This window comes from Narcine bancroftii, chromosome 7, assembly GCF_036971445.1.
Source record: "Narcine bancroftii isolate sNarBan1 chromosome 7, sNarBan1.hap1, whole genome shotgun sequence".
Lineage (NCBI taxonomy): Eukaryota > Metazoa > Chordata > Chondrichthyes > Torpediniformes > Narcinidae > Narcine > Narcine bancroftii.
This window is the reverse complement of record NC_091475.1, coordinates 156,928,629-156,952,563: the sequence shown is the minus strand read 5'-3', so window position 1 is coordinate 156,952,563 and position 23,935 is coordinate 156,928,629.

Sequence of the window (23,935 nt, the reverse complement as noted above, 5' to 3'; positions counted from 1 at the left end):
TGTAGCATGTTGTACCATATGGTGGACACTTTTTTGGTTAGTATTGTGTACCGCATTGATGACATGGCTTTTGATTGTCCCTTTCATTTTTGTTCGCTGGCCCTGCTTCTCTTTCCACTTTGGTGCTTTTTGTCAAACTGTTTATGTCTGTTTTTGTTCACTGCATCCATGTTGCAGCTAGTTTCACTGAACAGCTCTTTTGCCTGCATTTTGACAGTTTCTGCAGCTCTACAGAATGCAATGGGTTTTTCCAGATCTAGATTTTGCTCTCTTAGCAGTTTTTCCCTTAGACTATTATCTGCAATACCACACATTAGTCTGTCTTTTATCAGTGAGTCGCTCAGTCCACCAAATTCACACATTTTGCTTGTTTCTCAATTCAGTCACTTACTGATAAACACTTTCTTCCATTTTCTGTGCACATGTGAAAACTCTGTGCCTCTCAAATTTCACGTTACATTTAAATATGTAGTATGCCTCAAACTTTTCCATTATTTTTTCCAGTTTCATTTTGTCTCCTTCAGGAGCAAATGTGAGGTTATTATACACCTCCAGGGCTTCATCACTCACAACATGTAAGAAACTGATGCTTTCACTTTATCATCTTCCTCATCAGCTCCGACTGCCACTAAATACAATCCAAAATGCTGTTTAAATCTGCTCCAATTTTCAGCCATGTTACCTGCCAGCTGAAGTTTTGCTGGTGGATGTAATCTTTCCATTTTTCTCTGTGTTAGCTTTTCTTCACTGATCAGTTGCTGACTTTAGAATTTACTTTTTAAAATATTTCCATTTAATTTCCTTCATCTCATTTCAGACACTACGTTTCATCTTGTATTCGAATGTGTGAGTTCTTAGACAACACATGGATGAAGGAAAAGGTTCTTTACTTTAAAGTTGTTGTAAACAGCACCTTGAGGCATGCCATGAGGCTGCAAGCCTCCCTTATAGATCCAGCATACTGTGTGTCAGTCCCCTGCTGGCAGTCAAGTTTAATCAAGCAGTAAAGCATTGCTAGTTGCCTTGCAACCATGATCACTATCATTATAGACTGGGACATCCCATTCATGTTCATCTACTTGGATGATAGCCTTATTGCCAGCCGCAACCATTCAGAGCACACAGCCCACCTTAGACAACTATTCACCCGCCTGCAGGAGTTTGGGCTGACCGTCAACCCTGCCAAGTGTCAGTTCAGGCAGGACACAATTGACTTCCTGGAGCATCATGTTGACAGGTAAGGGGTGAAAATACTGCCAAAGAAGGTGGAGGACTTTCAGCAATTCACAAAACCTCACACCGTGAAGGAGCTGCAGGAGTTCCATGGTATGATTAACTTCTACCATTAGTTCATACTGGCAGCAACTCAGATGATGCACCCCCTTTTCACCCTAATGGCGGAGAAAAGTAAAGATATTGCCTGGGACAAGAGGGTTCAGAGGTGTTTCAGAAAGCTAAGGATGTTTTGGCTAACACTACCTTACTGGTTCACCCTAGGTCAGAGGTGCCAACTGCCGTCACAGTGGACATCTTCAGCACAGTGGTTGGAGGTGTCCTCAACAGCTAATTGACAGGCAATAGCAGCCACTGGCCTTCTTTAGCAGGCACCTCCAGCCACCTGAACTTAAATAGAATGCACTGGTGAGACCTCATTTTGAGTACTCTATGCAGTTTTGGGCCTTTTATCTAAGAAGGGATTACTAATGTTGGAGACATTTCAGAGATTTACGAGGATTATTCCTGGAATGCAAGGGCTAACATAAGAGGAAAATTTATCAGCTCTTGGATTGTATTCATTGGAGTATAGAAGGATAAGAGGAGATCTTATAGAAACATGTCAAATGCTGAAAGGATCGGATAGAGTAGATATGAATAAGATGTTTCCCTTGGTGGGAGAGTCTATGACAAGAGGGCACAGTCTTAGAATTAGAGAGGACCCATTTAAAACAGAGATGAGAAGAATTTATTTTTAGCCAGAGGGTCGTGGATTTGTGGAATTCAATGCCACATTCAGCTGTAGAGGGTCAATCATTGGGGGAGTTTAAAAAGGAGATTGATAGGTATCTAATTAGTCAGGGTATCATGGAATATGGGAAAAAGGCCTGAAATTTAAACGAGAGGTGAGAATTTTTTTTAGCTCATGTTGGAGTAGTGGAGCAGAGTTGATGGACTGAATAGCCTACTTCTGTTCTTTGATCTTGTGATATCCTGGGTGGTGTGGATCCTTGATGGTCACTGCTGCTGCTCCCGTGGCAGAATTGCATATAGATTTTCTTGCAGCCGGTCAGAACACTTTCCACTACAAGGTTTCAGATACATAAAGTCTTTAAAAGGTTTCAGATACCATACTAAACCTTTGCAAACCCCTGAGGAAGTAGAGGCTTTCTTAACAATGACATTAGTATGTCGGTTCCAGGAAAGGTCCCCTGAGATAGTGACTTTGTTCTCATCCTCTCCATGAGGATTAATGTCTGCTGTCTGCATATTTCCAGAATAATTCTTAACACTGTATATCGAGCAAGTGATATTGTGAAAATGAACATCCTTCTGCTAAATAAATGTCATTATAATTGGCTGTCAATTAAGAGTTAAACAGGAAGGTGTGCAGATGCTGTGAATGTAGTGCTGGAGAAACAGCAGGTCATACAGCATCGAGAGGAAGTAAAGGGTAACCACTGTTTTGAACCTGCGACCTTCATCAAGGTATGAGTAAAAAGCTGGCAGGCACTTGAGGAAGTGGCAGGGGGAGGAGTACAAGTTAACAGGTAAGAGGTTATAGGTAGATATGGGTGGGATGGTAGAAGAGAAAAAAATCTTTTTTAAAGGGGAGAGAGGAGTTTTCTGAATGGAGAGGGAAGGGAAGTGTGGGGAGCTGGAGGAAAGGAGACAGAGGGAAAGGGAAAGAGAGAGACTCAGAGGATGGGTTTAATGGAAACTGGGGAAGTTAATGTTAATGCCACTTGGTTGAAGAGAGCTCAGATGGGAGATGAGGTATTATTCCTCAAATGTATGGGTGGCCTCGGTTTGGCAGTGCATAAGGCCATGGTGTGGGAATGGTATGTGGAATTAAAACCCACAATGTTGTGCCAACCTCTATAAACGGGCTCAAAATCTAAACCTTCCCAACCTCAAACCTGGAGCCCTCTATTTTTATTCATGGGGGAAGTTACCAAAGGGATCATTATTGGGAAGGGACGAGTAGACAAAAGACTCCCTGAGGCAACAGTCCCTGTGGAAAATGGAGAGGAGAGGAGAAGATGTGTCTGGTGGTGAGATCACGTTGTCTGCAGAAGGCAATATATCCACTTATGAACTTTTATTTGTTGGCCTGTACTCCTCCCCCGCCCCTTCTTTCCTCCTCTCCTACCCCCACTTTTTCATTCCGGTTTTTCACCCATACCTTGGCGAAGGATTCAGACCCAAAATATTTCCTTTCTACAGATTCTGCGCAGCCTGCTGAGTTTCTCCAGGACTTTTGTTTATTCCCATTTAAGAGTGTCCGCAAGTTTCACAGATGCTACCTGTATTCTGGGGTTGCAACTGCCATGTTATTTGTGCAATAACCCAAAGAAGACTTGGGCTGCTGCAGGAGTTAAGAGAATGTTGGGGAATTATTGGGGAGGGAAAAGTTAATCATGTACCTTCTTCAGAAGATAAAACCCCAACAACTCCTCCCCCTAGCAGATGAACCAGGCTGATTGAGTCCCTTGATATTATTTGACTCAGATAGATTAGCTACAGTTAGCAATTTTCAGTTCCCTTGATCTTCACAGACATTTTCCAACTAAAAATTACTGGAAATGCATTTTAAATAGAAATTATGTCCTGCACAAGCTGAACCAATCCTTGAATAGTTCATATATATAGTATCTTGTACTCTTTGTTTAATTGTGATTTATTGTAATATAAACAAGAGGTAGACTTAAAAATACATGGGTCTAATTTCTTGGCAAGTATACTTCCCTGTTTAGTCAAACTTAAGTAAAATTGTCTGCACCATATTTTATTCAAAATTCCTCCCACCTTATTTCAGAGTTCCGTAGCAAATCAAGTTAGTTCCAAGTAAAAATATATTTCTAAGTAGGCACAAAGGTACAAAAAGAATAGCCTTAATAGTATAAGTAAGTTGGAGTAAAACACAAAAGTCTGCAGACGCAGTGATTGAAGTAAAATTACAACGCTGGAGAAACTCAGGAGATCAAACAGCATATTTTATACAGCAAAGATTAAAAAAATCAATATAAGTAAGGTCATAGTTAGAATATGTTTTAAGCAAACTCTGTATTTTGTTTGAAAACAAAAAAAATTGCTGCAAAATAAGTGCTGATCCGATGTTTAAGGCAATGACTCACTAAATATCCAATTATTCAACCTGATATGAATTATACAAGTGCGATAAAGACAAACTGTGCTTGTCACAGTAATTTTGTGAACAAAGTCATTGGACAATCATCCCTGGAGATCTTACTATTTCAATGAAAATAAGATTACTTAATAACAAATTGTTATCATTTGAAAAAGCATACAGCATCGAAGAATCTACAATGAAATGAGTAACTAGTGAGTCAGATTTCACCATTATTAATGATTCACTGATGTCCTTCAGGCAAGAGAATCAATTGCTCTTCCCTGACTTGGCTTAGATTATATCTAATTAAAGAAGAAAGTCTGCAGACACTGTGATTATATCTTAATGGACAAAAGTGCTGGAGAAACAGTGTTTTTTTATGGCAAAGATACATCACCAATATTTCGGGCCTGAGCCCTTTGTCAAGGTATAAGCAAAAATCAGGGAAGTACTTGAATAAAATGGTGGGGGGATGGGCAGGAGGAGGAGCACAGGCCCACAGGCAAGAGGTCAAAGGTGGATATGGATGGGAGGGCAGAAGAGAAAAAAGCTGGGAAGTGATCCCTTTCTTAGCCTGTCTGGATTGGCAGCAGAACGTTGATCACCATCACATTGAGCACTAGTGCACCTCAGGGCTGTGTGCTCAGCCTGCCCCTATTCATGCTGCTGACCCATGACTGGAACACCAGATCCAGTTCCAAAAGTGTCATCAAGTTTGCAATTGGTACAACAGTTGTTGGCCTCATCAGGAACAACGATGAGTCGCACTACAGGGAAGAGATGGAAAATCTGGTGAAATGGTGTGGACAAGTCAAAGGAGATGATTGTGGACTTCAAGAGAACCAGAGACGGCCACCCTCCACTACATGTTAATAGCTCGGTAATGGAGAGAGTGGAAAGCATCAAGTTTATTAGCGTCCACTAAGAAATTACCTATCCTGGAAACATAACATCTCCTCACTTGTCAGGAAAGTACAACAGTGACTGCACTTCCCTGGAAGGTGGGTAAGGTTACCAGTCAACACTCTGTCAAATTTCTACAGGAGCTCTATTGAGAGCATCCTGGCCACCTACATCACAGTGTGGTATGGTGGCTTTAAGGCTTCAGATCAGAAGTCAATCCACAAGAGCATAAAAGTGGCAGAGAGGATCAGTGAAGTCACCGTCTCTACCATAGATGTGAGTTACTGTGATCATTGTTTAAAGAGAGCTCATAAAATCAGGAAGGATCCCTCCCACCCCACACACAGCATCTTTCAGCTAACTCCCATTGGAAAAGAGATACAGAAGTACGATAAACTCCTATTATTTAGAATTCAAGCAACCAGCAAAAAAAAATCAGGGAAATTGAATAGGTAAAAAATGTGCAAGTTTAAAATTGGCACACCTTGCCATTAGTTCGTCAGTCACACAACACGCAATCACAAGTGACCAGAAAATTCGCTTCTCTGGATCTATCAATCCCCATTGGTGCTGGATAAGTGACAACCAGGAGTTCTGCAGTATTACAGTCAGATCCACCAGACTGAGGAATAGCTTTTATCCACAGGCAGTGAGACTGCTGCCTAACTGTTAAACAGGCGAAACAACTCCCTGTGACTCTACTATTTATTAATAATACTGTATTTATTTGTAATATTTACAAATAAGACATGTAAATAGGTTCTATGTATATGTATCATTTGTCTGTATGTGTGTTATGTCTTGATGTGTGTTTGGACTGTTTTTGCATTGTGGCCTGGAGAACGTTGTTTCGACTGGTTGTACAATTACATTCAGATGACAAATAAATTTGAACGAATTGAGAGGCAAGGGGTGGGGAACTGGAGAAAAGAAGACAGAGAGGGAAAGAGAGAGAGAGAGGGAGGCTCCTCCCCTGCTTCTCCCCCCCACTGTATGGCACTACATCTTTTGTTACTCTCAGCTATTGTAGAGTCATTGCAGAATGTTTGAGGGGCTGTGGATCATGGGTTGGGGTCTAGGTGATGGCATGGAAATGGTTGGTTGATTAGAGACATCTAGAAGTTGGATAAGAATCGGTCTGGGAGTTAGGAACTAAGATGGAGGAAAATACTGACGATGGCTTGTAAGGGAAACTTCAGATGGATGCTTATTATACACTTTCATATGTCACCATTCTCATATGTTTTATGATTATTACTCCCTCCAAATGCATACAATCCTCCCCTCACTCTATTGTTACCATCAATCAAGGTTCGGGTTCTGGATCAGAGTAGAGGATCATATCAGAAAGGCCACAGAAGCTCCAATAGGATGTGTTAAATTAGTGAAACTGCAACATATGACTAAACAACAGAAGCAGCATGCTTTAGGCAGAGCTACACTCTCCCACAGGTTAGATCAAACAAAATCTCTGCAGTCCACTCATAGTCACAAATCGGATAAACAATTAATGGGAGGAGGTGGCTTCATGATGTCATGAGTGGCTGGTACCTCTGATGTATTTCTCCAAGGAGGAATGTTTTGTTGCTGGAGAAGTAGATTTTAGTGATTTTTCTGTTCTTCGCTGATGTTCAGGTAGGAGAGTCTCACCCTCAATTCCCTTGTGTGACCTTCTGCTTAGAGCCCTTCTCTCCTTCCTCCATTTCTCTCTCATTAGCTTGTCCTACTCTGTACGGCTCTACCTCTGCTCATTCCTCTACTTCACTCTATTCTGAGGAGAATACTTACCTATAGAGCCTTGACTGTGAGTTATTGGTTTGTGCTTAAACTGGAGAAATTTCCTTAACCATTATCAGAGCATTTTATGAAGATTTTGCTAATTTTAAAGAAAATTCTGAATTTTTGTGCTGAGACAATCCAAATTAACCAGTAACCATCTCAAAAATATTAAGCAATGGGATTTATCACCTGGAGTGGAAATTACATACTAGCACCAACATTGTAAATGGTCTGTTCAGCACTCTGCAGAATGTACCGGTATTAGTTGTGCACATTATTGAAATGGTGTATTTTACCTTCTCCAGATGTTATCAGTGCTCATACTGCTATTACTAATAATTTAAACTATTCCCATATCACTTTTACAATTCTACTTCCAAATCACTGAAGCTGGTATCAGCTCACAGATGTCTGGCCCAGCTCGTAGTTGCTACGTCCAACATTCTTGAGTACCCTCTTAGTCAACTTACCGGATTGGCTCAGTGCTGTACTGGATTCCCAATTATTCATGTTCCTGCTCTTTAATCTCATTGTCCACTGCTGATGGTATGTATTTGGATACAAGGTTTCCATCAAGAACTTGCTCTGTGTTATTTGGATGACAGAATGTACGATATCAACCTTTCACTTTCATTGTTTTCACCTTACATAAGTTTGGATTGTTAACTCGCGTGAAGAATTTTGTCCTGGAATATCTATGAGTCCCCACTTTATTAGACCATGCTGTCCTTCATAAACTCACAGTCAACATAATTACAGTATTCAGACTTCAAGGAAACTGGAAAAAATTTCAGAGAATTAATAAATATGTAAGTTTAAAATTGGTTCACATCACTGTCACGCAACATGCCATCTAAGCAAGTGGAAAATTCACTTATCCGGCATCTACCAATCCCCATAGATGCCAGATACCAGGGTTTTTTTTTACTGTATTTGAGAAAGTATTAGCTACCCAAGGAATGTTCCAATGCAGCAACTATCAGCTAAGTGGGGGATCATTACTTAAGTGATTCGAAAGTAGAATTGTACTTGGGAACCTTTTACAAGATTTCTAACAGTGGTAAGAACATTGAGAATATTTGTGGATGGTATAGTACATAATCCCAATAAATCTATAAAGTTAATGCACCTTGTTGCATGTCTTGCTAAAAAAAAAGACTTCTCAAATGTAGGCACAAAAGTTCTGGGTTGGACACATACAGTAATCCATTGATCAATTCTGATGTCTGGCATAACTTGGACCACAAACATGCACAAGAGGAAACTTGGTGACAAAACAGCAACTATGACTTTAAAATTTTGTTACAGATCTATATTTTATGCTAATTCTTTTCTATAATGATGGTGTGAAAAGTATATATTGATAGAGCAGTAAAAATCTAATAATTCAGCACACTTGGAATATTGGGGGTGTCAGGCTGACAGATTTTCTGTACTATTGGATATTATGCCTATTAATATTCCAACTTTTAAATTCACTTTTAAAAGTGTTATACTGCAGTACAATAAATTTCCTAAGTGAACTAAGATAGGTTTGGAAGGAACAAGGGAATTGAATGGGAGCATGGCAACTGGGATATGGAAGAATTGACTGTGGGTGTGGGAACTAGGCTTCCTGTGAGTTGAAGGGTATTTGATAACCAGGCCCTGACGAGTTGGAAGAGAGTGTGGAAAGCAGAGCACTTGAATGAACTGGGATGTTAGTGAATTCACTGGGAGCATGGGTGTATTATGAAGGGTCGTGGCTGTCATTTGACAGCACTGCCATGATCTGGTCAGAAGACCAAGGGTTTTTATTTTGGAAAAGATGGGTTAAAGAATATCTTCCCTAGCTACAGGAACAACAGAAATGGTTTAATCTTAGACACAATTTTACATCAGGAGACATCGTTATTATTATGGACGATTCAGCACCTTGAAACTCCTGGTTACTTGGAAAAATTATTGAGACTATTAGAGACTTGTGCATCAAGTTCTAATCAAAACTGAGACTGGCTTTCTGATTAGACCTATTAACCAAGTCTGCCTTCTTCTGGAGACAGAGGAACTTTGATAAGTACAAACTGACTGTATTTTGTTATTTTGCCTTCTGCACAGGTTACAGATTTTATTAATCCAGAGTGATAGTAAAGATCATTACATCTAATTATAATAATTAGGAGCCAGTATTGTAGGAGCCAAAATGTATAATTTGTTTATTTACCTTGCTTGGTAGGAGTCCCATTGGTCCCCACGAGGATTGGAGGCATCCCTGGTTCGTTTGGCTGGACGTAGCCATCTTTGACCTGTGCGCATGCACGAGTTCAAGGAGCATGCACAGGGCATTAGTATATTAGAGTGCTGGCTGGAGCATGCGTGGTGGGGCAGAGCCAGATGAATTGGGAGCAATAGAATATATCATACTATGCAACATGTCTGCAGGAGGATGAGTGAGAAAACGTCCATAATTTTCACAGCATTCACAGAGTTTAATATGGCTGTTATTTATGGATATTTCATTGAACATTAAAGAAGATCATTACAAGTCTATGTGTTAAAACAAGGATTTGAATACATTTGGACTTGTATTGGAACTAATTGAAAATGCATCACAAATAGAGTGTCTCACCTATCCTCCAAGTGACTATTTATTAGATTGAAGTCACTATAGTGAGAGTCCTTGGATGAGTCTCTGAAGGAGTCTGTTGTTCAGGAGGCTGATGGTGGAGGAGTAGCAGCTATTCCTGAACCTGGAGGTAAGTGTCATGGTACCTGTACCTCTTTCCTGATGGCAGAAGAGAAAAGAGAGTATGTCCTGGGTGTTGTGGATCCTGTGTTGATTGCTGCTGCTTTTCACGCAACATTTCTTGGTGGATGTTCTCAATGGTGGGGAGAATTTTGCCTGTGATGAACTAGGCTGTGTCCATTACCTTCTGCAGAGCTTTCTGCTCAGAGGTATTTGTGCTCCTATACCAGGAGCCGGTCAGTGAATTTTCCATTGCGCATCTGTAGGTTTCTGATGAATGCTGAACCTCTGCAAACTTCTGAGGAACTAGAGGTACTAATGTGCTTTCTTCACAATGGCATTAATATAATAGCTCCAGGAAAAGTCCTCTGACATAGTAACTCAGAGGTATTAAAAATTTCTCTCCATCTCCTCCTCTGATCCCCAAGATCTCTGAATTGTACAGCTTTGCTTTTCCTTTCCTAAGGTCAACAAGCAGCTCCTTGATCTTGGTGACATTGAGTTAGTACACCATTCAGCAAAGCTTTCAATTTCCCTACTCTATGCTGACTTATCATCCCTTTGTATACAACTCACTACCATGTTATTGTTAACAAAATTGTATATGGTCTTATTGAATTGAGCCACGAAGCAAGTAAAACAAGGGGCTATGAATGTAGCCCTGTGGTGCTCTGGTACTGATGGAAATTGTGGCTGATTAGGGTCTAGAGGTGAGAAAATCCAGGATTCAATTGCAGAGTGGGGTATTGAGACCAAGTCTTGGAATTTGTTGATTAGTTTTGAGGGGATGATGATGTTGAATGTCAAACTATAGTCAATAAAGAACATCCAGACATCTTTGCTATCCAGGTGATCCAGAGGTTTTTGTAGAGCCAGTGAGTTGGCATTTCCCAAAGACCTGTTGCTACGATCGGCAAATTGGAAAGGATCCATGTCACTTCTCAGAAAGGACCTTTTATGCTTCAACATCAGTCTCTGAAAACACTTCATCACTGTGGATATAAGAGCCAATAGTCGGTAGCCATTTAGGCAGGTTACCACACTCTTTTTGGACACGGATACAATTGACGCCTGTTTCAAACTGATGTTAAACATGCCCTGCCAGAGTGAAGATATCCATGACTACACTAGCCAAATGGTCAGCACAGGCTTTCAATATGTGACCAGCTACACAGTCCAGACCAGATGCTTTCCTTGGATTCACTCTCCTGAAGGTAGCCCACACGTCATCATCAGATGCTGACAGTATAGGATCAGCAGGGGACATGGGGATGTGCAACAGGGGACATGGGTGAGGGGAGGATAGAGGCATTGAGCCCAACTGGTAGTGAAGCTTTGCTCTCTCCTACTGCCCTGGATTTGGTTTTGTCGCATGTTATCTAATCTAGGCCCTGCCACAGCTGTCAGGTAATCTTCATTGTTTCCATTCTTGTCCAGAATCTCCACTTCACCTGGGAGATGGCTTTCTGTAGATCATACCTGCACCTAATGTAGTGTTTTAGATCTCCAGACTTAAATGCCCGTGATTCTGGCTCTCAACAGGTTCTGGATTTCATTGTTTGTTCAGGGCTTCTGGTTGGGGAATGCCCTGAATGTTTTAATGGGGACATACTCATTCATACCTATTCTAATGAAGTCTGCAATGGCCCTGGTCTTATCATTCAGTCTTCAGCTGAATTCATGAATACCAGCCAATCCACTGACTCGAGGAAATCCTGTAACCATTTTTCAGCCTTCCGTGAACCCCTTCTGGCTGTCCTGATCTCTGGATTAGTAAGTTGACTGGGAGCACAGGAATGATGGCCTCAGTGAGTTGACTGGGATCTCAGGAACCAGGACCCCATAATGGTATGCTGCTTCTTGATCTTGTGCTGTGGGGTTGAGTACATAAAGTTCAGTCTTAGGATTAAGAATACTGCCATGAGTAACTAATTTTTAATGTACCAGATATACTTGTGTAAAAGTTGAATTTTTAAGACCATTTTTTAACGTTAACTCTATGGAGTCAACCATGTCATAGATACTACTTTTGACTGCAATAAGTACCTGTGTCGTTCGAGGCATTCTGATGGGCAGGTGGGGCCAAAGATAGGACAGTTGAATTTTACACAGTCTTGATCTTTACATGAGAATATATGTAATATCAATAGTTGCTTTATTCTTAGTCTTTGGCAAATCATCCGTTTGGAGTTATGTGCAGTTATTTGATGAAAAATAATCACGACTGAAGTTGCATTATTAGCCACTACATTTTTCCAGGTAACTGCAGAGTGGGCTAAAAAGGAACTGAGAAAATTTTTGGAAGCATGCAGAGAGGGCTGTTTTCTGGGCAGTTCATTTGTTTTGGCATCAAACACAACCAGGATTCATTTGTTGATGTTAAAAAAGATGGCAAGTGAAATTTAAAACAATTTCCAGGTTATTCAACATGCTGTCTTCTAATGAAGTTAGCTATTGTAGCTGATGTGAATTTAAATGGTTGTGAGACATTTTCTTGATGGATGGTCTCACGTTTTAATTATACTGCTATTTTCAGCTCACTGTGGAAATTAAAGCACTTTATGACAAGTGGAAGCATAGCACAGCCTTTCATGTCAGAATCCATACATGACATCACATACAACCCTGAGATTCCTTTTTCCTGTGTGCATGGCAAAATTACCGCTAACTGGTAGTGCAAAAAATAAACTGTACACTGTACATGTAAACAATCAAATAACTGTAAACAGATAACAAATGTAAACAAACTGTGCAATACAGAGAGAACAAAAAGAAAATCAATAAAGTGCACAAATAAGGTTCCTTAAATGAGTCCCTGATTGAATTTGTCATTGAGGAGCCTGATGATGGAGGGATAGCAGCTCTTCCTGAACCTGGTGGTGCGAGTCTTGTGGCACCTGTATCTCTTTCATGTTGGCAACAGTGAGAACAGACCGAGTGGTGAGGGTCTTTGATGATTGCTGCGGCTCTCCGACAGCAGCGTTCTCTGTAGATGTACTCAGTGATGAGGAAGATTTTGCCTATGATGTCCTGGGCTGTATCCACTACCTTTTGGAGGGTGTTCCCAGACCAGACTGTGATGCAGCCAGTCAGCACTTTTTCCACCACACCTCTGTAGAAACTTGCCAGGGTTTCTGATGTCATACCAAACCTCTGCAAATGCCTAGGGAAGTAGAGGCGCTAACGAGCTTTCTTCACAATGCCATTGTTGTGTTGGGTCCAGGAAAGATCCTCCAAGATGGTGACTCCCAAGAACTTAAATTTGTCCTCTCTCTCCACCTCTGATCCTCCAATTGTATACCTCTGGCATTCCTGAAGCCAACAATCAGCTCCTTAGTTTTGGTGACATTGAGTTGCATCATTCAGCCAAGGTTTCAATCTCCCTCCTCTATGCTGACTCATCCCCTTCTTTTATACAACCCAGTACTGTGGTATTATTGGCGAATTTGTAGATGGTGTTATTGTCGTACTGATCCACACAGTCGTAAGTGTAAATTGAGTAGAGTGGGGGGCTAAGAACACTGCCCTGTGGTGCTCTGGTACTAATGGTGATGATAGAGAAGAAGTTCTTACCAATCTTCACTGATTATGGTCTGGAGGTGAAGAAATCAATTATCCAATTACACAGTTGGGTGTTAAGTCCCAGATAGATCTTGGAATTTGCTAATACATTTTGAGGGGATGATGGTGTTAAATATCAAACTGTAGTGAATAAAGAGCATCCTGATGTATGCATCTTTGCTGTCCAGGTGTTCCAGTGCTTTATGTAGAGCAAGTGAGATGGCATCCGCCATAAACCTGTTATTCCGATAGGCAAACTGGAATGTATCCATGTCACTGCTCAGCCAGGAGCTGATATCCTTTATCACAACCCTTTCATAACACTTCATCACCGTTGATGTAAGTGTTACTGGTCAATAGTCATTAATGCAGGTTACTACACTCTTGGGCATCGGTATGATTGATGCCTATTTGAAACAGGTGGGTGCCACGCCCTGCTGGAGCGAGATATTACCTTGGCAAGATGGGCAGCACAGTATTTTTAATACTCAGCCAGGTACTCCATCTGGACCAAATATATTCACCCTTTGTTGACATTTAATTTTCCTACTTCAATCACATGAAGGCATTATAAATCATTTTATTTTTTCCCCCTTTTACTGTTGATGTGATAGAAAAGGTTAACTAGTGTTTGTGTATATAATCTGACAAGACACCTCTAGCAGTTCTTCACAATGGGTTTGCTTATCAGTGAAATAACAGCTGCACTGGCAAAGCAATTTAAGCACAAAGCAGGAGTACCAGAACCAGACAGCTTTCTGCCCTGAAGCTGTTGTTTAATGGGTGAACAAAAATCATTCAATTAATCATGTTAAGTTTGTAAAGTTCCTGAGCTATAGAAAATGTTGTGAAAAGCTATTAATTATTTCACATGAGGCAAAATAGAATCTTAAATGAATGAATGAGTTTTCTTTTCTCACCATCTGTTAGTTAACGTTTTCCTTGACAGATATAACGATTGGAAAAGTGGTGATTTTTAAAATTAATGCAAGCAGTAGCAAATTTCTTTGGTTTATCTCTGCAATGTAATATCAATAATTTCTTATGGTCAAAAGATAGGGGGACCAATTAAGTACTGTATAAAAAGCACTCACCTGGTTGAAGGTTAGGACCTCAAACATCAATTGCTTTCAAATTATCTACATTGTTGCAGTTGAATCTTTTACATAGTAAGAATAAAAGCAATCAAATTTTAAAAAACTGAAGGAGTAAAATATTATTTGCTCAGTTTTAGACTAATTAATCAAAGATTCAGCCAATATATTAGATTGCAAGACTTTTTCCCATACAATCCTGTGGCTTTTAGGAGAAGTTTAACATTGGGCTGTATTGTACATGATCTTGTTTCCCATGACGACTGTGGCTGTCCGTCAAGTAGATTGGGCCCTGAATGGCATTCAGGCATCTCAGCATCACATCCTATGGCCCCACCCCCAGCACTGTCCTGGTAATACAATTAGAATCAAAATATATTGTCATGAACATGTCACATAATTTGTTCGTTTACCACAGCATTACAGTTGCAAAAATTGATATAAATTACATTTTAAAAAAATTAATGCAAAAGAAAGATGACAAAGTGAGGCAGTATTTGGTTCATTGCCCATATCTTAATCGGAAAAAAAAGTTTTGCCACATGTTCAGTGCGTCCAGACTTCAGTCTATTACCTTTTTTCTGTTCCTATCCCATTTGTGCCTTGTTTGAGTTTCTGGGTGATTGAGTGCCAGATAATGGGAATTTTACTGTATTTTCACAGTTGGGATGGATGAGGTTTCAAACATATACCTGTTACTCTTGAAACCAACAAGGGTCCTTGTGTTTTGATGCAAAGTATATCTTTCTAATGATGCCATTTGGATCCGAGTGCTGTTATAATTTGGGTATTTACAGTAAATATCAACTCCAAGCTTTCATCATAACTCCTTTGCTGCTCAATACATGACAGAATAATGAGGCACATTGGCCCTGGGTTGGAATTCCGAGGAAAGCTTTGGAAAGATTGCCAAGCAGGCCATTCACCACATATTTTAGCAAGAAGAATCCATTGATAAGCATTTAAGGCCTGGTAGAAATGAGGATTTAACAAAGTTTCAAGGATTTGTATCAAGCAGAGATGTACAGGCAGAACATGGCATGTAATGTGGGAAATTTGTATTTATCCACTGTAGTGTATAAAATAGAAAGGCAAAATATTTCTTCAATGATTAGAGATTGGATAATATTGATGTTCAAGGAATAGGATCCACATGCTCAAGCAGATGTAAATATGTTCACCAAAAAGAGAAATCAACAGATTTTCAGATATGGGAATCAAGGGAATTAGGAATCATGCAAACAATATCATTGAAGTAGATCAGCTGTGATCTTAATGAATCCAAAACGGCCTGATCCCTAGTTTTTCTGTTCTTTTCATATCAAGATATCAGTAGCCTCCTGGTGCTGACATGCCATGTGCTCAGTTCTGAGATATAATGACACATTGTCCAGTGTGCCATGCATGTATTTTTCACAGTTCATTTTCAGTTTTCTGTTTCAAATTGATTTTATGGTACTCCAAATACACACTGTCCATTTTAATGAAAAACTAGGCCCTAGATTTATATATTCTGGGATTAGCTCCAAGTCAGTTTTGATGTAATTGGACATCTTCCATTTCATGAACAGGTTGGAGAACAATATTTGTGTTTCAATGGCTAACAATTATTATGGCAAGTACTATCAAAACATGTGGTGCAAGGTCACCATCCACCTTCTCTGATTTTGTAAACAAAGAAAGACTTGTCCTTACTAAGGAATGGATGGAGGTATTGGAGAGGGCTGAGAGCAGGCATACGAGAATGATTCCATGGGTGAGAGGATTAACTGATGAGAAGTGTATGATGGCCCTGGCCCTGTACTCGCTAGAGTTTAGAAGGATAAGGAGGGATCTAATTGAAATATACCAAATATTAAAAGGACTGGATAGAGTGGACATGGAGTGGATGTTTCCAGTGGTGGGAGAGTCTAGGACCAGAAGGCACAGCCTCAGAATAAAAGGACATCCTTTAGAACAGTGATGAGGAGAAATTTCTTCATACAAAGTGTGGTGAATCTATGGAATTCATTGGCACAGATGGCTGTGGAGGTTGTTATTTGTATATTTAAAGCAGGAGTTGATAGGTCCTTGATTAATATAGGTGTCAAAGGCGATGGGGAGCAAGCAGGAAAATGAAGTTGAAAGGAAAAATACATCAGGCATGATTCAAATGGCAGAACAGACACTTGTGTCTTGTGGTCTATGGTCTTAAATTCAAAATGGAATTTCAGAAAGGCAAAAGAGATGGAACCCATTATTATAAGTGGTTGAGATGATGTACAGATTTACTTAAGATAACATTATGAAGAAAATTGTTCTGGATAGGTATGTGGATGGGTTTAACAAAGACTGGGAAAATATATGTGGAATGAGACCATGATGTCCTTTTGGACTGAATTGATTGTCCCTGTGCTGTACCATGCTACAATATGGTGAACACAGGTTCTATTGGAAAACTTTCAATAAATTAGAAACCTTAGGATGCATTTAGTATTTGCTTGGAGCTTTTGGGCATTTAATTAACGCTGGTAATGTTGTAGATGCCTTGGGCAACAGTACTCAAATACAAAGCTTGATAATCTATGAGCAGAAAAAAAGCATTATATGAGTGGAGGTGAATTCCAATACTGGCACATTTGTTGCACCAGAGTGCAATAAATGTTCCATCTGATGAGATTTTGAGAAGCTGAAGGCACATTTCGAACCAACACCATCCAAAGTATTTCAGTGACATAGATTTAGTACTCACAGCCAGATGCCAGAGAAGAATTGGGCATTACATCGCCTGCTGAGGGACTTAGAGAGATAGTATAATTTCAGAACCTTCCTGGATAGAGCAAAGTAGAAAAGAGATAAGAAAATACAGACAAAACTCTTGAACATGCAAGACATTACATATAAGGAAGCAAAGAGAATTGTGGTTTTAATAGAAGTAGCACTGAGAAATATAAAATACTTTTGTTCACTCAAAGCATAGATCTGAGTTTATTAGGCAAAATGACAGGGGAGTGAGGAGAGGTGGGAAAATCATGGGTCACATAATTACCTGCACGTATCACTTCAGATGAGTTCCAGTTACAGTGCAAAATTAAGCACATATTGTGGAGAGGTGCAGTGGAGCCCAAGGCAACAAAGAAACTGATCTGGTAATAAAACTAACAGACAATATCCAGAAATAAGAGCATTGGGATCAAGGATTTAGCAAGTATATTATCCAGTCCAATCCTATGCAAGAGGGAGCAGAGACAGACAGGTTTTCCTCACCTCATTGCAGACAGGTGGAAAAGGAAGGTGCCAGACAATTTTGGGCCAGTGGATGCTGTGCTCACCTTGGAGAAGGAGTAGTTAAGAAGATCAGTAACTGTGAAAAGTACTCCAATGGCCACAACAGAACTAATCAAACAAGGTAGAGGTAGGAAATGGCCTTCCTGTGAGTGGAGACGTGCTGGTGTTGAAGAATGGAGTTATCAGGCAGTCATAGAAAGGAAAGGCAAGGGAGAATTTCAGATTTCAGATTTATTATCAGGGTACTTACATGACATGAAATACAACCCTAAGATTCCTTTTCCTTGAGGGTGTGGCAGAATTGCTACTAATTGATAGTACAAAAAAATAAACTGTACACAGCGTAAAACATGTGAACAAACAAAGAACTGTAAACAGATAACGAATGTAAACAAACTGACCATGCAGTACAAAGAGAACAAAAGAAAATCAATAAAATACACCAGTAAGTGTCCTTAAAAGAGTCTCTGATTGGGTTTGTCATGGAGGAGTCTGATGGTGGAGGGGTAGCAACTGTTGTTGAACCTGGGGTGGGGTTGAATCTTGTGGCACTTATACCTCTTTCCTGATGGTAGCAGCAAGAATGGAGCATGTGCTGGGTGGCGAGGGTCTGATGATTGCTGCTGCCCTCCATCAGCAGTGTTCCATCTAAATGTACTGAATTTGTTGGCGATTGAAGACATTGAAAATATTACAGCAACAGCAAACATGGAGGTCAGTGGGGAGATGTGATGAATGTGGAATAGAGCAATTGCTTAAAAGTTGGCATGGAAACCAGGCCCTTTACACAGAAGAATTTAATGAAGTTGTGACTACCATCTGTGCTAAACAGTTGGATGTTAGCCCTTCCACTGACGAGTAATGTAAGTTTAGTCAAGGTATTGCATACCAAAAAACTTGACAGAAGATCTTTTGAAGAATCGAGGTGTGAGTTTGCTGTGAAAATTTTATAAACTGATCAAGATGTACAGAGTTAAAGATCAGAAGATGGTATTGAAAGCAAATGACCTACAGTTCTAGCTACCAGAAATGCAACCAACAAAAGCTGTGCTTCAGATTAATTGAGAACTGTAGAACTGGTATTGCAGGCAACACAGTTCAATGGCAGCAAGATTTTAGAACTGAAACTCAAGACAACAAAGACATCAATCAGGGAAATCATGGGCTAGAAAGCCAGAACACAGGCAAAGCTTCCAAGATGACCTGAGTTCAAAACCTTGAAAATTGGATGCAAAATATAATAAAAATACTGAGGGAACTTGCAGGAGGGAACAGGATCTTAAAAGGAATGGGAAAGAGTCCAAAACTGGACTAAAAAGATTGGGGAAGAAGCAAAGTAAAATGGCAGTACAGGATAAAATGAATACCTGGAGAACTCAGAATCTACAGTGCCTTGGGGTATTCTTGCATATAAATTATGTTTAAAAGTACTTGAAAATGTCACCAAATCTACAAATTGAGGTTTGAATGAAACTTAAGTTAAAATTTTACAATTAAACTACATTGATGTATCTATGTGCATAAATCTCCAGCATAAATGTGTTTATATATGTACAGTGTTCTCTCTTTACGTCAGTGGTGGGCAAACCACTGGAGAGCATTCTGAGGGAAAGGATTTATGAGCATTTGGAGATGTTTAGTTTCACGAGGGATAGTCAGCATGGCTTCGTGAGGGGCCAATCTATGATTTTTATAAATGACTTGAAGAGGAAGTGAAGAGAAGGGTTTACAACTTTGCAGACGACATGAAGGTTGGAGGTGTTATGAATGGTGTGGAAGGTTGTCGTAAATTACATCAGGATATAGACAAAATGTAGAGTTATGCAAATGGAGTTGAATCTAGAAAAATGTGAAATTATGTGCTTTGGAAGATCAAATATAAAGGCGGTGTACAAGGTTAATTTTTTATTTAAGTTTTGAGAAAATACAGAATATAGAACTCAATATAATAGCAATAATGCATTGAATACAAAATAATAGAAAGACATTCATAAGGTCTGGAAAAAAAGTAAAAAGGAAAGGAGAGTCCTTCTTCTCCCAGCACCTCCTTCCCAGATTCGAAAGAAAAGGGGACAGATAGCAAGGAATAGAGGGAGATTTAAAAAAAAATAGAATTCAAGAAGCAAGGTTCGATATCTCAGAGTCGCATCATTTTAAAAATATTAAATTTCTAATAAAGAGTATACTAATTGACAAATATCAAAATAAATTATACAATCTGGGCATTTAATTAATCTAAATAAGGTTGCCAAATTTTGATGAACATTTATTCCTAAGACTATAAATAATCTTCTCAAGGGGAGTACAACTTTGCACTTCCATGTTTCAACAATCAATGTGAAGTAGGGAATTTGATTTTCATGTTACTGTTATACATTTCCTAGCTATTGACAATACAATTTTGATAAATTTAGATTTACTTCTTGAGAAGTTAACTGCTATGTACACAGTTAATGGTAGGATTCCAAACAATGCAGAGGAACAGTGGGATTTCATTGATCCTCCAAAATTGTCACACAAAGTGATCGGGTGGTTAAGAAGGTGCATGGTGCGTTAGCCTTCATTAGTTGGGGAATTGAGTTTGAGCGCCATGAGTTAGTGTTGTAGCTCTATAAAACTGGTCAAATCACACTTACAATTTTGTGTTCTGTTCTGTTTACCTCATTATGGTGCAGAGGAGATTTATCAGGATACTTGATTGAAGAACATGTCTTATGAGAAAAGGTTGAGAAAGCTAGTGTTTTTCTTTTTTGAGTGTCAGAGGATAAGAGGCAACCTAATCATGTATGTAAGATTATGAGATAGATTGGGTGGATAGCCAGTGCCATTTTCCCAGGGTAGAAATGAAAATACTAGATGACATCTGTTTAAGATGCATGGAAGATGATGTCAGTGGTAGGTTTTTTACCTAGAAAATGTTAGGTGCCTGGAATGCATTGCTGGGGATGGTGGTGGAGGCTGATACAGTAGGAAGCAGAAAACAGGAAGGCAACTGAGTAAAGGCTGAAGAATGGCAAAGGGATTCAATTGCCTTCTATGTTTTCTTTAATTTCTCATTTTAGTCAATGTTAGAAGTTAAATCTACATAAGATTGGACTTTTTCCTTTGAATCAATTTACCTCTTTAGGTGTAACAATTACTAAAAACTTATTCAAAGAAAATTTTCTCACTTTAATCAAACACACATGATCGCCCCTTCCTTTATCATTAGTTGGTCAAGTCAACACTATTAAATATATTACCTAAATTTATATACCTTTTTTCAGGCTTTACCTGTGTTTATTCCTGTCTTTTTTTGATTCCTCGATTCAACCCTATCTTATATATGGAAGAATAATCATTCTCACCTAAGTCCATTTACAAAAACTTAAAAAGAATGGAGGTTTAGCTTTACCAAACTTTCAGTCAATACATGAAATCTTACGTTTTGGTCATATTATATTAACTGCGAAGACTGTCCAATATAGGTCTCTTTGGAATCTAATTCTATTATAAATTTTCTCTTATTTCCCTTCTTGGATCCTCACTTCCTATGTCCTTAAATAAATTAATTAATAATCCATTGGTTAAACATACTTTGAGGATCTGGATACAATTTAGAAAACACGTTCATTTTCTCTTTCTAGTCCTATTGTTTCTAATTATTTCTTTAAACCTTCCACTACTGATGTAGCTTTTAAAGAATGGTATGGATTAGGTATTAAATATTTTAAAGATTTATTTGTCGAGTGGAATCTTACTTCTTTCGAACAACTTTCAGTTAAATATGGATTACCAAATACTCAGTTTTTTCGGTATTAGAGATTTATTGTAATCTCAATTACATACATTTCCTAAGAGGACTAATAAGAATTTAATTGATGTAACTTGTTTTATAACAGTTCAATATCTAACATTTATGAAATATTGTTGGGAGTAAGACAGGCTCCCTCAGATAAAATTGAAAAAGCCTGGGAACAGGACCAACAGCTTTTAATTTCTGAAGAAACTTGGAATGTAATTTTCAATTTGGTTAATATCTCATCTTTATGTGCTCACCACCACCTTCTACAATTTAAAATAGTACATAGGGCTCACATGTCCAAAGTCAAACTATCTCGTTTTTATGCAGATGTATATTGTTATTGTGATAAATACAACCATGGAGAGCCTTCATTAATTCATATGTTTTGGACATGTCAGAGTCTTGAGAAATACTAGAACAAAGTATTTCAAACTTTCTCTGTAATTCTTAAAGTTAATTTTAAACCTTAACTGTCTTATTTGATATTTTTGGAGAGAATGACAATTTTTAACGGCATCTGATTTGCATGTATTAACCTTTATTTCTCTTATGGCTAGGCAGGCAGTGTTGAAGGACATTGCTCCGCCTACATATGCTCAATGGATATGTGACATCATCTCATGTTTAAATTTAGAGAAGATTAGATGCTCAATTTCCAATTTGAATTCAAAATTTCAAATGCTGTGGGGGACTCTTCTTGAATAACTTTCATAATCTCTGATTTGATATGGAGGTAGAAGTGTTGACTAATAAGGTAATTTCTTACACTGATAAGAATTCTGTCTTCATTTTTTTGCCAAACAGCTTCTTTTTTGGTAGTGGATTAGAACTTTTATTTTGTAATAAAATAATAAAATATTAGTACAATGTAATTTGATTGAGAATGTGGTGTATCTTGGATGAAATTATATGATTTAAGTGTAATGTATATTTTTGACTATTAACATATATCCTTATGTACTCTGTATTTTTCAATATGGAATTACAATGTTAATAAAAATATTGAAAAAAATGGCAAAGGGAAGAATTTAGACCAACACTCAAAAGGTGTTAATTGGATATGATAAGGTGAGAATTGATTTTGGCTCTGTGAAAGGAAACAGAGGGAAAAGGGAAAAGAGAGAGATAAAATGAAACACAGGGAAAGATAGTGGGGGTGTGGGTGAACGGAGCTTATCCTGTGGTCACAGTAATAGATGCCAAGGAGGTGATTGGTGAGGAGGGAGGAGTGGATGAGGGAGTCATGGAGGGAGTTCTCCGTGCGGAAGGTAGAGAGGGGAGGAGAAGGGAATATGTGTCTGGTGGTGGGATCGCATAGTAGGTGGTGGATGAAATGTTAGATGTGGAGGTTAGTGGAAAGGAATCCTATCCTTGTTGTGATGGGGGCGGAGAGTGCCAGGGCAGATGTGCAAGATATGCAGGTGAGGGCCAAGTTGATGGTGGAAGAGGAAAAGCCATGTTGTTTGAAGGAGGACACCTCTAATTATTTGGCATGGAAGACCTCATTCTGAGAGCAGATGTGATGGAGGTGGAGGAATTGAGAGACAGGAATGGAATGTTACAAGAGACATGTTGGGAAGACGTGTAGTCAACATAAGTGTGGGAGTTGGTGGGTTTGTAGAAGATGTCTGTTAAGAGTTTGTCTCCTGAGATGGTGACAGAGAGATCAAAAAAGGGGACAGTTTTATTAGAGATGGACTAAGTGAGTTTGAAGTCAGGGTGAAAGTTGGCAGCAAAGTGGATAAAGGTAACAAGGTTATCATGTGAGCATGAGGTAGCATCAAATTAGATGATGAGGAAGAGTTGAGAGGCCTTGCCTTGAGGGTTGTGGCATGGATTGCTCCACATAGTCAACAAAAAGGCAGGCATAGTCTGGGCCAGTGTGGGTACTCATGGTTACCCCTTTGACTTGGTGAAAGTGGATGAGTCAAAGGAGAAATCATTGAAGACAAATTTCTGCCAGGCAAGTGAGAGTGGTGGTGGAGGAGGACTGGTTGGGTCTGTTGTCAAGGAATAAACAAAGGGGTTTGAGGCCTTCATTAAAGGGAATGGAGGTGTATAATGATTGGATGTCCATCATAAAGATGAGGCGGTTAATTCAGTTAACTGGAAGCAGTAAAAGTGATGGAGAGCATGTAAAGAATCCTGGATGTAGATGGGGAGGGACTGGACCAGGGAGGACAAAACAGGGTTGAGGTAAGCAGATACCAGTTCAGTGGGGCAGGAGTACACAGAAGTGATGAGTCTGCTGGGACAATTGGATTTGTGGTAGGAGGTAGAAATAGGAAGTGCAGGGCTGGGAAATGATAAAGTTTGAGGCCGTGCATGGGAGGTGACCGGAAGTGACGAGTTCAGAGATCATATGTGAGACAGTGGTTTGATAAGTTTTGGTGGGGTCTTGTTGCAGGGGTTAAGTAAGAGGAGGTATTTACAAATTGTTGTCTGGCTTCAGCCAGACCATAACAGTGTCACCC